We start from the raw sequence: 17,145 nt of genomic DNA on the forward strand, positions 1-17,145 counted from the left end.
CACTACTTGAATCACTTTGTTGAGCAGCATGGACAATGATCTCATGAAAAAGTATTGGGAATATGAATTAGTAAAGGACATGTAGTTTGCCCTTGCAACAAAGTTTGGAGGTACATCCATTACCAAACTCTGATCATTTACAATCAAGTTTGACACATATAAGAAAAAGTATGAATATACTATGAGAATGCACTTAAGGCACTTGTCAAACATGATTAATGAGTTGAGAGATGTAGGTCATGTCCTAACTGATGAACAATAGGTTCAAGCTGTCATGAGATCATTGCCTCAAAATTAGGAACACATGAAGATACACCTTACCTATAATGAGGGCATCAAAAATTTAGAAGATGCCACATGACACCTAGAACTGGGAGAAGATTGCATTAATGCTAGTAAGACAAATACTGATGTGTATATGACTGGTTCTAGTTCACATGGTGGGAAGAGATTTAAACGTAAATTCCAAGGTGAATCCCAAATAAGAGGCAATAATAATAAGGCTCAAGAAAAGAAAAGAAAGTTTTATAAACACAGAAAAGGAAAGCATCCTACCAGAAAGAAAAACATGGCAAAGGTGAAATGCTATAACTGTGGAAATAATGGACATTTTGCTCGCAATTGTAGTGAGCTGAAAAAGGTAAATTACTTGTTTGCATAAGTAAGTTCTATAAATGTTTCCAGTTCTCTTTTTTCTAACTGAATCTCATCCTTTGTGGACTGTAGATTCAGCAGCCATAGACCATATAGCGAAAGATAGGAGTGCTTTCGTGGAGTTTCAACAAATACCACAGGAAACAAAATGGATATACATAGATAACAATTCTAGAGTGGAAGTTCAGGGGATTGGCACATGCAAATTAATCATGCGTGGAGGTCAAATCCTATACCTACATGACGTGTTATATGCACTCAATATTCATCGAAATTTGATTTCTGTGTTAGAACTTATTAAATAGGTTTTAATTTAAACTTTTCAAGTACTGATGTTCATTTATTTTTGGACAAAAAATATTATGGTTGTGGTTATATTTTTTATCGTTTTATCGTACTAAATATTGATTATAATTATAGTTATGCTTGTTTTTCCTTCATTACATCTTCCAATAATGATGATGTGAATGTAGGGCATGCAAGGCTTGGCCATATTAGCCAACAACGAATGAATATACTAGCAAGAGAAGGCTTGTTAGGAAACTTAACAGAAGTAGACTTGTCTACTTGTGAACATTGCCTAGCTGAAAAAACAACAAGAAAACCATTTGGAAAAGTGATAAGAGCTTAAGTTTCATTGCAATTAATTCATTCTAACAGATGTTGTCCAATGAATGTGAGGGCTAGACATGAGACTGTTTATTTCATCACACTTATAGTAGATTTCACCTAGTATGGTTATGTCTTTTTGATCTCTCATAAATCTGAAGCTTTAGAATGTTTTAAGAAGTTTAAAAACTTAGTTGAGAATCAATTAGATAAAAATATAAAAGTTATACGAACCGATCGAGGTCGTGAATATTTTGAACAATGTAGAATTTTTTGTAATGAAATGGTAATAGAACATCAATTAATTATTCCAAGAACTCTGCAACAAAATAGAGTTGCACAAAAAAGAAACAAAACCCTACTTGAAATGGAGAGGTTTATGATGGCACAAGCAAATTTGACCATCTCATTTTGGGGTGATGCCTTATTGACTGCCACATACATACTTAACCGAGTACCCTCAAAATCTAATACTAGTACACCATATGAGTTATGGATAAATCGGAAACCCGATTTGAGTCTCCTAAAACTGTGGGGATTTGTTGATTTATGTTCATGAGCCTTCCCATAAATATGGAAAATTAGGTCCAAGGGAGAAGAAATGTATTTTTATAAGATACTTAGAATATTCCAAAGGATACATCTTTATAAGAGAACAAGAAAGTGGTAACATCAATGAGTTTGAATCATGAGATGTCACATTTTTAGAAACCGATTTTCCTAAGAAGGGCAAGATAGGTCAAAATTTGTTTCTATATGAAACACAAGATCAAGGCAATTCCGTTATTGAAAACCAGTTGGTTATACTACATCCCAGTGGAAGCGATATAAAAGTTGATGAATTAGTTTCAAATCCTCAACCATTCCCCACCGATGATCTGACTATGATAGCTAGTCCAAATGGGAGTAACACCAATCAATCTCCAATACGTTGATCAAACAGGAAACAAGTTCTACATCGACGATTTGAGATTGAAGGAAAAATTTTTCTAGTTACTCCACAAGATGAAGACGAGCCAATGAATGTAAATGAGGCTCTCAAATGCCCTTCTAAGGAAAAATGGATGAAAGCAATGGAAGAAGAAATGGAGTTTATGAAATCAAACCAAGTATAGGAATTGGTTGATTTACTAAAAGGACGCAAAGCCAGTGGGAACAAATGGGTTCTCAAAATCAAACGTAAAAGCTGATGGAAGTATTGAAAGATACAAAGCTCGTTTAGTCGCGAAAAGGTTATACACAACAAGAAGGAATAGTTATGAAGAAAAAATTTCACCTATTGTGCAGTTTACCTCAATCCCAGTTATTCTAGCTATAGTTGTTAACATGGATCTTGAATTGCATCCAATGGATGTAAAGATTGCTTTTCTCAATAGAGAATTATAAGAAGAGATCTATATGGAACAACCAATAGGCTTTATTAAAGAAGGTCAAGAACATAAAGTGTGTAGATTTTTAAAGTCGATTTATGGCCTTAAGCAGTCCTCAAGACAGTGGTATATTCGATTTCATAATGCGATAATGTCGTATGATTTCAAATTGGTGAAGATCATTGTGTATATACAAAGAAATCCAATAACAAATTTGTTATATTATCATTATATGTTAATGATAAACTTAGAGCTAGAAATGATAAGGGATTTGTGAATGAAATCTTAAAGGATGGTTATCATATCATTTTGAGATGAAAGATATGGGTGAAGCTATATATATCTGATTAGAATTCATAATATCTATATAATTTGTTATATTTCCTCATGTTTTAATAGTTATAAATGGTCAAATCTTGGATTTTGATTATGTTTCGTATTTTGTGGAGTAGATTGAGGAGTTAAATCAAATTGAATTCAAAATCAAGAGATTTGGAGAGGAAAAATCAGAGCTAAAAAAGATATACATTCCAGAAGCGGTTTTTGCTTAAAGCGTGGGCACGTCCTGTTTTCCTAGAATGTTCACAGAAGCAGTCAGTAGATAATGCGTGGGCGCGCCTTACTGGATCTGAGTTTTTGACCTAGGGTTACGAATTTGTTAGAGAAAAAGGATATGTATGATAGCTAGAAAGATTTAGTTACCCGTTCTTATCTTTAGGAAAGTATCTGCCAAGACTCCCTATTAAGGTGGGATTTGCTTTTAATTAGTTTCCTTATCTAGATAGGGTAACTATTATTAGATGGAGTAACTATTATAAATAGAAGAGAGATTATTCACAAGAAAGCTTCATCTTGCTCCCCGGCTCGGGAGTTGAGGAAGGAAGCTAAATTGCGTGACAAACAAGCATCTTCATCCTCATTCCCCATATTTGATTTAGTACCTGACTTGGTTGATTCATCTAGTGACTCTAAAATAGAAGAAGCAATGGCCATTCAAGAGAGAACTTTAAGGGAATTGGTTGCACTAAATGTAAATCAACAGCCACTCTGCATTACATATCCAGCTTTGGAAGTGGGTTTTGAGTTAAAATCTGGATTGATCCATTTGCTCCCAACTTTCGTGGTCTTGAGAATGAAGATCCTCACAAGCATCTGAAGGAATTCCACGTGGTGTGTTCAAGCATGAAACCGCAAGGAGTGACCGAAGAACAAATCAAATTACGTGCTTTTCCATTCTCGCTGACTGAAAAAGCAAAGGATTGGTTATTTTATTTGCCCCCTGGCTCTATAACCACATGGATGAAGATGGTGAGATTGTTTCTTGATAAATTTTTCCCTGCATCATGAGCTGCTGGCATTAGAAGGGAGATATGTGGAATAAAACAGAAAAATACAAAGACCTTTCATAAGTATTGGGAAAGATTTAAGCAACTCTGTGCAATCTGTCCACAACATGGAATTTCTGAACAGCTCCTCATTCAATATTTCTACGAAGGGCTCCTACCCATGGAAAGGACTATGATGGATGCAGCGAGTGGAGGTGCCATAGTGAACAAAACTCCTCGTGACGCTAGAGATTTGATCTCTATCATGGCCGCTAACTCACAACAATTTGGATTCAGGCAGGACACATCTCCAATAAGGGTGAATGAGGTAAGTATATCTTCCCTTGAAAATCAAATATCCAATCTAACTTCTATTTTTCAACAGTTAGCTATAGGAAATATGCAACAAGTGAAAGCTTGTGGAATTTGTGCTACCATCAGTCATCCAACTAACATGTGCCCTACATTTGATTCCTATGAGCATGCCAATGCAGCTAGAGGATTTCCAGGCCCACCACAAAGGAAATACGATCCTTATTCAAATACCTACTACCCAGGATAGAGGGATCATCCCAATTTCAGCTATGAAGCAAGACCATAATTCCAACACTTTCAGCCTAGACCACCTGCTCCACCACCACAACAAACCTCCACAAGTTCAGGTATGTCTCTAGAAGAAATTGTTAAATCACTTGCAACTAACATGCAGCAATTTCAACAGGAGACAAGAACAAGCATTCAACAATTTGAGAATCAAATGAGTCAACTGGCATCTTCTATGAGTAGATTGGAATCTCAAGGTAAATTGCCCTCACAAACTGTTGTTAACCCAAAACAAAATGCTAGTGCAGTTACCTTAAGAAGCAGGAAGGAGTTGAAGGAACCCAGTAAGGCAACATGTGGAGAAGAAATTGAAAAAGAAGTAGTTGCTTCTCAACCTCAAACTGACCAGCCTAGAGGACTCGATAGTGAACAACCAAAGGCATTGGTGACAAATCCTCCCTTTCCTACTAGATTGACTAAATCCAAGAAAGAAGAGGAAGAGAAGGAAATTCTTGAAACTTTTCGCAAGGTTGAGGTAAATATTCCCTTACTTGATGCAATTAAACAAGTGCCTCGATATGCTAAATTTCTCAAGGAGTTGTGCACCAACAAGAGGAAGTTGAAAGGTAATGAAAAGACAAGTATGGGGGAAAATGTTTCAGTCGTCCTCCAGAAAAAATTACCTCCAAAATGCAAGGACCCAGGTATGTTTACTATCCCTTGCAAACTAGGTGATGTTAGGATTGAGAAAGCAATGCTAGATCTAGGAGCTTCAATAAATGTCATGCCTCTCTCTATTTATTTGTCTTTGAATATTGGTCCATTACAAGAAACAGGTGTGATTATTCAACTTACTGATAGATCTAATGTATATCCTAAAGAAGTCTTGGAGGATGTCTTAGTACAAGTTAATGGGTTGGTCTTTCCTGCTGATTTTTATATTCTTGACATGGAAGAAGATAACTTTTCTAATTCAACACTAATGTTATTAGGAAGGCCATTTCTAAAAACATCTAGGACAAAAATTGATGTGCATGATGGTACACTCACAATGGAATTTGATGGTGAAATTATTAAATTCAATATTTATGATGCCATGAGGTACCCTAATGATGTGTCTTCTGTTTTTGTTATGGATGTTATTGGCCCGTTGGCGCAGGAAATCTTTAATCTAATTGATGATGATAAGCTAAAAGTTACACTTAGCAGGAATTTCACTTTTGAAGGGCTACAGAAGATCATGAAGAAGTTTGTGTTGGAGTCCGACCTGCAAAATGCAATCTACGAATTGGAATCACTTAAACCTGTAAGGTATGATGTGTCTTACATTGAGTTGCCTCTTTCTCACACAAAACTTCTTCCTTCTATTATGCAGGCACCGAAATTGGAATTGAAACCCTTACCAGATCATCTGAAATATGCATTTTTGGGAGAAGGAGAAACTCTTCCGGTGATAATCTCAAACAAACTCTCCATATTAGAGGAAGAAAAGTTGATTCGGATACTTAGAGAGTATAAAGAGGCTATTGGTTGGACTATAGCTGACATTAAGGGATTGAGCCCTTCCACATGCATGTATATGATACTATTAGAGGAAGATTGTAAGCCTTCCAGAGAAGCCCAACGCTAACTGAATCCACCAATGATGGAAGTGGTAAAGAAAGAAATTTTGAAACTTCTCGATGCAGGTATGATTTATCCAATTTCAGACAGTAAATGGGTAAGTCCGGTTCAGGTTGTGCCAAAGAAAACAGGTATAACGGTAATAAAAAATCCTGATGGTGAGTTGGTGCCCACTCGAATTCAAAATGGGTGGTGGGTTTGTATAGATTATAAGAAGTTAAATGCATCAACTAGAAAATATCACTTTCCTCTTCCATTTATTGATTAAATGCTTGAACGTTTGGCTGGTCATACTCATTATTGTTGTCTTGATGGTTATTCAGGTTTTCATCAAATCCTAGTCGCACTTGAGGACCAAGAAAAAACCACCTTCACATGCCCGTTTGGCACTTTTGCATACCGACGAATGCCATTTGGACTTTGCAATGCTCCTGCTACATTTCAAAGGTGTATGGATAGTATATTTTCAGAGTACGTGGAAAACATCATAGAGGTATTTATGGATGACTTTATAGTCTATGGTGATTCTTTTGATACTTGTTTAACTAACCTTACAAAAGTGCTTAAAAGATGCATAGAAACGAACCTTGTTCTGAATTATGAAAAGTGTCACTTTATGGTTGATCAAGGTATTATTCTACGCCATATTGTATCCTCTAAGGGAATTGAAGTTGATAAAGCTAAGATAGAAATTATCAAATCTTTGCCTTACCCCGCAAGTGTGTGGGAAATTCGCTATTTTCTTGGACATGTAGGATTTTGTCGACGTTTTATTAAGGATTTTTCCAAAATCACTCAACCCTTATGTAGGTTATTGCAAAAAGATGTGGTGTTCGAATTTGATGAGGTGTGCAAAGGTGCATTGATAAGTTGAAGGATATGCTGACTTCGGCACCGATTATCTGATCACTAAATTGGGATCTTCCATTCGAAATCATGTGTGATGCAAGCAATCATGAAAATGGTGTTGTTCTTGGACAACGAGTTGGACGAGTTTCTCATGCCATCTACTATGCTTCAAGAACACTTGATAATGCGCAAAGGAACTATTCAAAACCGGAAAAAGAACTTTTAGCTATTGTTTTTGCTTTAGAAAAATTCTGTCCATATTTACTTGGCACTAAAGTAATTGTTTATTCTGATCATGCAGCTCTCAAGTATTTGTTGTCAAAGAAGGAGGCAAAACCCAGCTCATTCGGTGGATACTTTTGCTACAAGAGTTCGACTTGGAGATACGCGATAAAAAAAGGTACAGAGAATTTGGTCGCCGATCATCTCAGTAGATTACCCACAAATGAAGAACCATCACCATTACAAGACGACTTTCCAGATGAGTATCTTTTTTCTATTGAAAAGTCAATCCCTTGGTATGCTGATATTGTTAATTATCTAGTTACTAGAAAACTGCCAGATGGTTTGTCTAGAGCTCAAAGAGATAAAATCAAAAGTGATGCTAAATATTATGTTTGGGATGATCCTTATTTGTGGAAACATTGTTATGATCAAATTATTCGAAGGTGCATCTCTCAACAAGAAACTCCTTCCATTTTGAAATTTTATCATTCATATGCATGCGGAAGACACTTTGGTCCCAAAAGAACAGCTCATAAGGTGTTAGAATGTGGATTGTTTTGGCCTACTTTGTTTCGTGATTCATATATGTTTTGTAAAGCATGTGAACAGTGTCAGAAAACTAGAAATTTAGGGCATAGAGACCAAATGCCACTCACCCCTATTCTTGTTTGTGAAATATTTGATGTGTGGGGTACTGATTTCATGGGCCCTTTTCCTTCTTCTCATGGTAATGTTTACATCATTCTTGCTATGGATTATGTTTCAAAATGGGTAGAAGCTAAGGCTACTCAGACTGACGATGGTAAAGTTGCTGTAGATTTTTTCAAATCTCATATTTTTTTTTAGGTTCGAGACACCAAGAGTTATAATCAGTGATCGTGGGACTCATTTTTGCAACAGAGTAGTGGAGGCTTTATTCAAGAAATATAATGTTACCCACCGCATCTCCACTGCTTACCATCCGCAAACAAGTGGGCAAGCTAAAGTGTCCAATAGAGAGATCAAGTCCATACTTGAGAAAACTGTCAACCCAAATAGGAAGGATTGGAGTATGCAGCTTGATGATGCGCTATGGGCCTACCGAACAGCCTACAAAACCCCCATAGGTATGTCTCCTTACCATTTGGTATTTGGAAAACCATGTCATCTCCTAGTCGAACTAGAACACAAGGCATATTGGGCTGTCAAGCATTGCAACATGGGAATGGATGAATCAGGCGAACAAAGGAAATTACAATTGCAAGAGTTGGAGGAAATCCGCAATGATGCCTATGAAAGCTCAAGAATATACAAAGAAAAGACCAAAGCCTTTCATGATCAACTGATTTCTAGGAAAAAAATTTCTATTGGTCAGAAAGTTTTACTTTATCACTCTAGACTAAAGTTATTTCCTGGTAAATTGCTTTCTAGATGGGTAGGTCCTTTTATTGTTACTAAAGTATTTCCTCATGGTGCAGTTGAAATACAAAGTTCGGATATAGGTAAAACTTTTAAGGTCAATGGTCATCGTTTGAAACCTTTTTATGAAGGTTTTCAAGTGTATAATGTTGATCAAATTATTTTGGAATGTCCGACTTGTGGCAATTAAGAGGTGGCAACGTCTAGCCAAAGACGTTAAAGAACGGCACTTTTGGGAGGCAACCCAAGTTTTTGTCTTACTTTCCTTGTTTTCTTTATTTTCTTTAGATTATTTTTAGTTTTTTTTTTTTTTTCCATTTTTCGGAGTGCATTTGATTTTCTTTCCAATTTTTTTTTGGCAGAAGATGATTTTCGTAACCCGTGGGCACGCCTTATGGAAAATCTTGAATCCTGGAATTGGGCAACAAACATGAAGAAATCTTTGAATACAACGTGCCCACGCCTTATTCCAATTGTTCTCCTGGTTGAAAGAGTAAAAAAAAAAAAAAAAAAAATTTAGAATTTTTTCCTTTTTCTGATTTCCCTTTTCGAAAAAAAAAAACCACGTAATAATAATTATTCTTTTTATTTCCTATTTCCTTCTCAGTTGCCCTAACTCTTCTCTTGCTCTAAATTATCCAGCCGCCTCCTTCACCCAGCTTAGCAGCCCTCCACCTCGCACCACCACCACGCGAGCCTATCACCCAACCCCGCGCGAGCTGAACGGTCCCTTGGAAGCCCACCGCACAGCACTCCACCGATCCACCTCTATCTCTATTCCTCACGCCATGGGGAAGAGAAAGATTGCTCAAAGCCAATTAAACACACAACGAGGAACCCCGCCAGTGCGTAAAATAGCCAGAATTGTGAAAGGGAAGCACATTCTTCCACCTTCAGAATCGGATTTGAAAGGGCATTTGACATTCACTAAAAAGAAAGATAAGGCAAGGTATCAGGACATCTGTAGGCGGTCAACAATCCCCTGTAAGTATATTCATCACCCTACAATGGAAGCTTTGGATATCCACACTGCTGTGTTTGAGCTCATTGACAATATAGGGTGGCAAACTTACTTTTTCATTACTTGCCCGACATTTATTGAACTAGTCAGAGAATTTTACACTACTTTTGAGTTCAACAAGCTTGATAATTTCACACTTCACAGCCCACGAGTAGTCAAGTTTAGATTAATGGAAAAAGAATTTAAGCTCTTAATCACTGAATTCAACATTGCCTTTGGATTTATCTCTGAAGAATATGCTAAGTCTGATGAATATTTGAAAAATTCTTGTGATTTTAGTGAGGCCTTTGAACCAGTTAGATTGTATAACACTATGTCCATTGCTGATCACTATGACCTAAGTAAATCCACAAATACCTACCTTCGTGATCCTGTCTTGAAATACATTCATCGGTTTCTTGCCTTTACTTTTTCAGGTAGGAAGGATTCTGTTGCTGTGTTGTCAAAAGCTGAATTTTATTTTTTGTGGTGCATGCAAAACAAAATCAAAGTGAATCTTGGGTGTTGGTTAGCTTCACAATTTGCTGGTGTCCTAAAAAACAAGCGTCCTTTGATTTTAGGTTCATTAATCACCCATTTAGCTGTTCATGATTGAGAATAATGATCTTCATGTTGCTTGTAAGATGTTGCCTTTGGACTTATATTGTTTGGAGGGGATGGGTTTAATTGGAAGAAAAGAGGGTATCTTCTATTTTTATCCACCAGGACTCGTTCTGACACGACCACAACTCAAGCTCCTTGACGCCAACGATGATGACGAGGTCGAGGAATCTAAAGACTTGCCTTCCACGTCCGTCGCATCTTCCCAAGGACAATTTGGCGATCAGCTTGCGAGACTCGAAGACCAAGTTGCCAGAATGGATAGAAACATGTCAGCTTTCTTTGCTTACATGGGATTCACACCACCTTCACCCCCAAGCACGTGACTAATATCTTGGTTGATGCTCAACATTTTCAGGGGAGTTTTCTACTTACTTTTGTTCTTTTATAGTTTTTGAGCATCTATTTTTGATACATTGAGGACAATGTATGGATTAAGTGTGGGGGAGGGTCTTTGACATATGAATTTGATTTTACTTTGAACTTCACTTTTAGCTCCATTTTGATCAATTTTTGCGTCATTTTTCAAGAAAATTTTCAAAAATCCAAGTGATACTTTAGTTCTTGTTTGTGATCCTTCTCTTCTAAATTCTAGATTTTGTCGATGCTTGTCTTAAATGATCTAGATTATTGTGAATTATTGAGATAAATTTAGGCGTAATAAGGGATTAGCATGAATCGTTGAATTCTTATTTACTACACAGTGATTAATTGCTCTTGATGATTGATTGAATGAAAAATGTGTGGGATCTAATGTACATGACCCTTTTTGTGCGCTTTTGAGCCAATGAACACTCATATTACAACATGCTCCATTTTTCTTGATTGAGTGATTGTCATACATAGTTGATTTTTCTAGAACTTGCTTTGTTATGCATGTCAGGAGATTACATTGTTGAATTGGATGCATTGAATTAATAAAGGCATCTAGGTGGAGCCATTTAGCTTTCTTAAAAAGCCTACCTTGACTTTTACCTTAGAAAGCCAATTTTGAACCTTGGCCCTTTTGTTAGAAGTTAACCATAATATAAGCAATGTTAACTCATTCTTTTGTCGATTTCCCTCTTTTGAACCTTGAATTGAAGGATCATACTAGCTTGTTCACATGAAGCTTCAAATTATCTTTGAAAGGATTGAAAGATGCTGGGAATAAAGTGATTCAAGTTACAAGTGCCTTGGTTTTTCAAAAAAAAAAAAAAAAAAAGGGCCAGGAAGAAAGAAAAGTTGTGCAATTTCAATTGTTGGAAGTGATTGATTGAAGAAACATTTGACGTTATGAGTTGCGCTTGTGGTGGAGAAGTTGGTATAATTCTTTGATCACCTTACCTAAGCCCCATTACAACCCATTTAAGACCCTTAGATTTTGCTTCAATTCAATCCATTGATGATAAAGATGTGATATATTAGCAAGCTTTTGGTAAAGATCTTCTATGTTTTGACTTGAGAGTTCTTGATACCCTAAACACTTTGAGCGTATTGAGTGAATCCAATGAGAGGGTGTTAGATCCTATTGCATTTTGATTTCGAGAAGATCATTGAGGTGATTGTTCATGGGGGTGGTTATAAGAATTTACTGTATGAAATTGCTCGTTTCTTATTTGTCTTTAGATTTAAATCTTTAAGGCATGATAATTTGGATTGAGAGATGAGTAAAGGTAGAAGAAGGACGATGGAGAAAAGGTGACGAACTTGAGCTATTGTAGCTTGGACAAGCATTGTTTAAGTGTGGGGGAATTTGATAAGAATTCATAATATATATATATATATATATATATATATTTATATATATATAATATATTATATATATAATATATAATATATAATATAATATATATAATATAATTATTATATATATATATATATATGTATAATTTGTTATATTTCCCATGTTTTAATGGTTACAAATGCTTAATCTTGGATTTGATTATGTTTCGTATTTTGTGGAGTAGATTGAGGAGTTAAATCAAATTGAATTCAAAATCAAGAGATTTAGAAAGGAAAAATCGGAGCTCAAAAAGATATACATTCAAGAAGTGGTTTTTACTTAAAGCGTGGGCACATCCTGTTTTCTTAGAATGTCACAGAAGTAGTCAGCAGATAAAGCGTGGCGCGCCTTACTAGATCGAGGTTCTGACCTAGGGTTACGAATTTGTTGGAGGAAAAGGATATGTATGATAGCTAGAAAGATTTAGTTACCCATTCTTATCTCGGAAGTATCTGCCAAGACCCCTATTAAGGTGGGATTTGCTTTTAATTAGTTTCCTTATCTAGATAGGGTAACCATTATTAGTGGAGTAACTATTATAATAAAGAGAGATTATTCACAAGAAAGCTTCCTCTCTCTTTTCTTTAGGCGTTCTTTTAATTATGAGTAGCTAAATACTTTTCTTCCAGCTGAAGGATAATTGAAGTTTTGGTTCTTCAAGAATTGTGAGATCTAAATAATTTTCAGTGTTCTTTTATTTCTTCACTATCTATATATCTTCTATATTTATTAAAAATTATTGTCTTGATTGATTGATGCAAAGGGCCCGTTGTTCAATTATCAGGTTAATAATTGCCATTTAGAACTTTAAATCTGTAATTGTTTAAATGTTTTAATATTAGTGGTAAAATAACATAGTTGATTATAGAGAGGTTTTCTATTTATGTTATGAAGATATATAATCTAGTCTAAATGAATCGAGCTTGTGTATTTGTTGGCTAGAATTGATAGTCTCTCTAATTATTAATGCTGTCGATAGATTAAATCCTAAGAGCTTGTTTAGGGTTGTTTATTAACAAGGGAAGTAATCAAAGAGCTTGTTTTGGTTATCGAGAAAGTAAGGAGAGATAGGTTGTTAGAGCTTGTTAATAACCATAACCAATTTATTGAAGAATATAAGATTTTATCTTTGTATCTATGACCAATTCTCTGAACGAATTCTGAAATTATACCTTTGGTTTGATATTTGCATGATATTGATTTCTCCTTAATTTTTAGTTGATTATAATTGCTTTCTTTTTTATTTCACTTCAAAATTTCAAAACCCCCCTTTTCTTTGCTTTAATTTTCATTAAAATAAATCTACACAATCTCTGTGGATATGACCTTGCTCATCACTGTTACAATTTGTATTTTTTGAGAATGAGAATTTTATTATTTGTTGGATTCGACACCCACTAATATCCTTGGAGTCAAGATTTCAAGGGAATCAGTATTTCTTTCACAAGAGTCATACATTAAGAAAATTCTTGAACGATTTCATATGCAAGATTATAAACTCATAGACAACCCTATTGTGAAAGGCGAGACTTTGAGTCATAAATTATGTCGAAAGACTCCACAAGAAAATGAACAAATAAAGAATGTTCCTTACACAAGTGTTGTTGGAAGTCTCATGTATGCCATGATGTGCACAATACCTGAAATCTGTTATGTTATTGGGTTGGTAAGCGGATATCAATTCAACCTAAGACAAGCACATTGGAAAGCAGTGAAGGGAATCTTAAGATATCTAAAGAAAACAACTGATTACTCATTATGTTATCAAGGAAATGATTTACACTTCAGAGGCTACACCAATATTGATTGGGGAGGAGATTTAGATGAAAGGAAATCTACTTCCGGATATATTTCTTACTAAATGGCAAGGCCATATCTTAGAGTAGTAAGAAACAATCATGTATAGCTTTATCAACAATGGAGACTGAGTTTGTAGCATTTTCAGCTACAGTGCAAGAAGCATGTTTGGTTGAGATGGTTCATGAATCATCTGGGAATAATTGGTGTTGCTATTGAACTAGTGAGAGTAAACTGTGACTATCATGCAGTAATAGCATACACTAAGGATCCCAAATATCATGGTAAAACAAAACACATAGATATAAAATAAAATTTTCTGTGAGATTTGTTGGCACAAAAAGAGGTGAACGTGAAGTACATATCTACGCATAATATGGTTGCGAATCCATTTACAAAACCTATACTATGAGATACATTTAATAGACATATCAGATCTCTAGGCTTACGTAGATGTTGAATGTACTCATACTTTGAGATTTTCCAAAAATGTTCACATTGATCTTATCAATATTAAATAACAATATTGTCAATGCTCAATTTCGTTTATTATGGAACATACATGAAGGAGTATATATATATATATTGAAGAGCACAAACAGGCAATCGCCTCCATTAATTTGTGGGAATGGAGATGAGACGATTTTAAGCTTATTATCTAGGTGATAATAGAGAGCAAAACTTAAAATATTTAACGTCGCCTAAAACAGAATAAAAATAATGTCATAATGAAGTATGACCATAAGTGATAAATTATCAAAATTAATTACTATATCTGTTTAATTGCTAAATTAGTGATAAGTTGCATAAATTTAGTGTTTTTAGGTTTGTTTTTGTAGCCTTCTAGTTAACTTCTCATTTGTTTTCTTTGTTTAGATGTAAGTTTTTGTTAAGTTTGAGATGTGAATGGTCAACTATTAATTGAGAGAATTTTTTTTTTGTGATTTTCAAGTGTTAATTGAGTATATTGGAGCACTGGAATAAAATTGGGATTCAAAGCTTGAAAAAATTGAGATTAGGTGACAATTTTGAAGGCCATGGCCTTGCCTTGGTGGTTCACCATGGTCATGGTGGTGGAATGAGAATAAAATATTGAGGACATGAAGCACCTTGGCCTAGGCTGTGGTGACATACATTTGGACATGACCAGGGCCGTGTTGGAAACTTTTAGGGTTTTTTTTTTTTTTCTTTCCTTGTTTGCTTAGGACTCTTTTGGGTATTTAAGTGTGATTAAGATTAATTCTTGGGAGGCCGAATTTTGCCTATTCTTGGAGAGAGATTATTGTGTAACAAAAGAAAAAGGAGAATTAAGAACAAAATTTATCACAGAGTTTGTCTTTACTTTTTCAGTATGATTTTTTTCTTAAATTCTACTCTTATTTCTTTTATTATGAACTAATTTTCTTAGGCTAAGACTAGGGTTAGTCTATTTATGGATCTGTGATCAATCTTATACTCTATGGTCAGTGAATTATTTTTCTAATGATGAGCTTATATTATGTGTTTAATGGTATTAGGAACCTGATCAATTTTTGATAGAATTGTTTTGTGTGATTGAGACCGAGAGGAGACATCACATGAATGCTCTAGTAATATAGGGCATGGTTTAATTGGATATAGAGATATATGAATTGATACATGCAATAGTCATAGGCAGGATTAAATTGTAATGAAAGCTAGAGGATTTCATAAAGCTTAATGCTCGTCTATTTCATTAAATCTATATAGAGATATCTAGGTTGTGAGATAGAAGTAGAATTAATATTGTTTGAGAAAGAATATTGGTTAACCTAAGAAATCATGTCCTCACATTAATTAAATAAATTCATTGACCATAGTAAATTGAGGGGTGTTGAGAAGTTATAGATGAGCCTGAAGTCTTAGCCGTTTTTCTCTCATTGAATTCTTAAGTTTAGTTTTACTACAATTGTTCGTTTCTAATATTTCAGCTTTTAATATTTTTAGTTTTAAAGATCACCATTCTAAGTTTTGATTATCTAGATAAAGTTAAGACTAATTAACATTTTAGTACTTGTTTACGCAATCCCTTGGATACGATAACCTGTATTTTGTTACACTATATTACTTGAGACTAGTGTACTTGCTAGTAGTTGTTTCAAACGACACAAGTTTTTGGCGTCGTTGCCAGGGATTGCAGTTAGGCAATATTGAAATTATTAGTTTAGCTTTACTTTAGATCTTGTTCCATTTTTTTTTCTCTTTATATAATTTTTTTTTTTTTCAAGTTCTCTTGTTTCATATTTTCTAGTGTATGACACAGACTAGACGAAGATTAGAGATTCTTGAACCTTTTGACCAAGAAATTGAGAGAACAATATGAGCATTGAGAAGAAGGCAAGCAATGAACATGACAAACGACAACAATAATAAAAATCAAGTGATTCCTCCACTTTTAGAGGATCTCGTAGAAGCTGCAGCCCCCCGTTCTCTAATGGATTATGCGATGCCGTCATTGAGTGGCACTGCTTCTAGCATTAGGAGGTCAGCCATTGCAGCAAATTACTTTGAAATTAAATCTACGATTATTCAGATGATTCAGTCAACCTGCCAATTCAGTGGTTTAGCCCACGAGGATCCAAATGCTCACATTGGAAATTTCTTGGAGATATGTGATACATTCAAGTAGAATGGTGTCACAGATGATACAATTAGATTGAGACTATTCCCTTTTTCGTTGAGAGATAAAGCCAAGAATTGGCTAAATTCTTTGCCTGTAGAATCTATTACAACTTGGGATGCATTGGCTCAGCGTTTTCTAGCTAAGTATTTTCCTCCCTCTAAAACTGCAAGGATGTGTAATGACATCACTAATTTTATGTAGGTAGATGGAGAGTTGTTATACGAAGCATGGGAGTGTTACAGAGAGTTGTTGAGGAAATGTCTGCATCATGGATTACCAATTTGGTTACAGGTACGAACTTTTTATAATGGTTTAATTCCTGCTAACTGTTCTATGATTAATGCAGCTTCAGGAGGCACTATAATGAAGACGACACTAGAAGCAGCGTATGAATTATTGGATGAGATGGCTTCAAACAATAACCAGTGGCCGTCTGATAGAGTACCACAAAGGAAGGCTGCAGGATTATATGGAGTGGATGCAATCGCAACAATTTCCACTTAATTGGAAGCATTGAACAAAAAGATTGATAATATTAGTGCCCTAGTCATGCAAGTGAAGAGCATGAGTTGTGATCTATGTGGATGAGAACATCCTAGCAATGAATGTCAGGTAGGTAATCCCTTTGCTAATTCTGCTGAAAGTGCTAATTATGTTGGTAATTTTCACATGTAACAATAGAATAATCCCCACTCCAGTACTTACAACCTTGGTTGGTGGAATCA

General features: G+C 35.2%; 1 non-coding gene across 1 annotated transcript; it reads right to left on the reverse strand.

Moving 5' to 3' along the window:
* Positions 1–16,588: 16,588 nt before the first annotated feature.
* Positions 16,589–16,695, reverse strand: LOC116120811. Its single transcript, XR_004126605.1, has one exon. It is a non-coding gene; the product is annotated as a small nucleolar RNA R71 (small nucleolar RNA).
* Positions 16,696–17,145: the final 450 nt, after the last annotated feature.

This window comes from Pistacia vera, unplaced genomic scaffold (genome assembly GCF_008641045.1).
Source record: "Pistacia vera cultivar Batoury unplaced genomic scaffold, PisVer_v2 Contig947, whole genome shotgun sequence".
Taxonomy (NCBI): domain Eukaryota; kingdom Viridiplantae; phylum Streptophyta; class Magnoliopsida; order Sapindales; family Anacardiaceae; genus Pistacia; species Pistacia vera.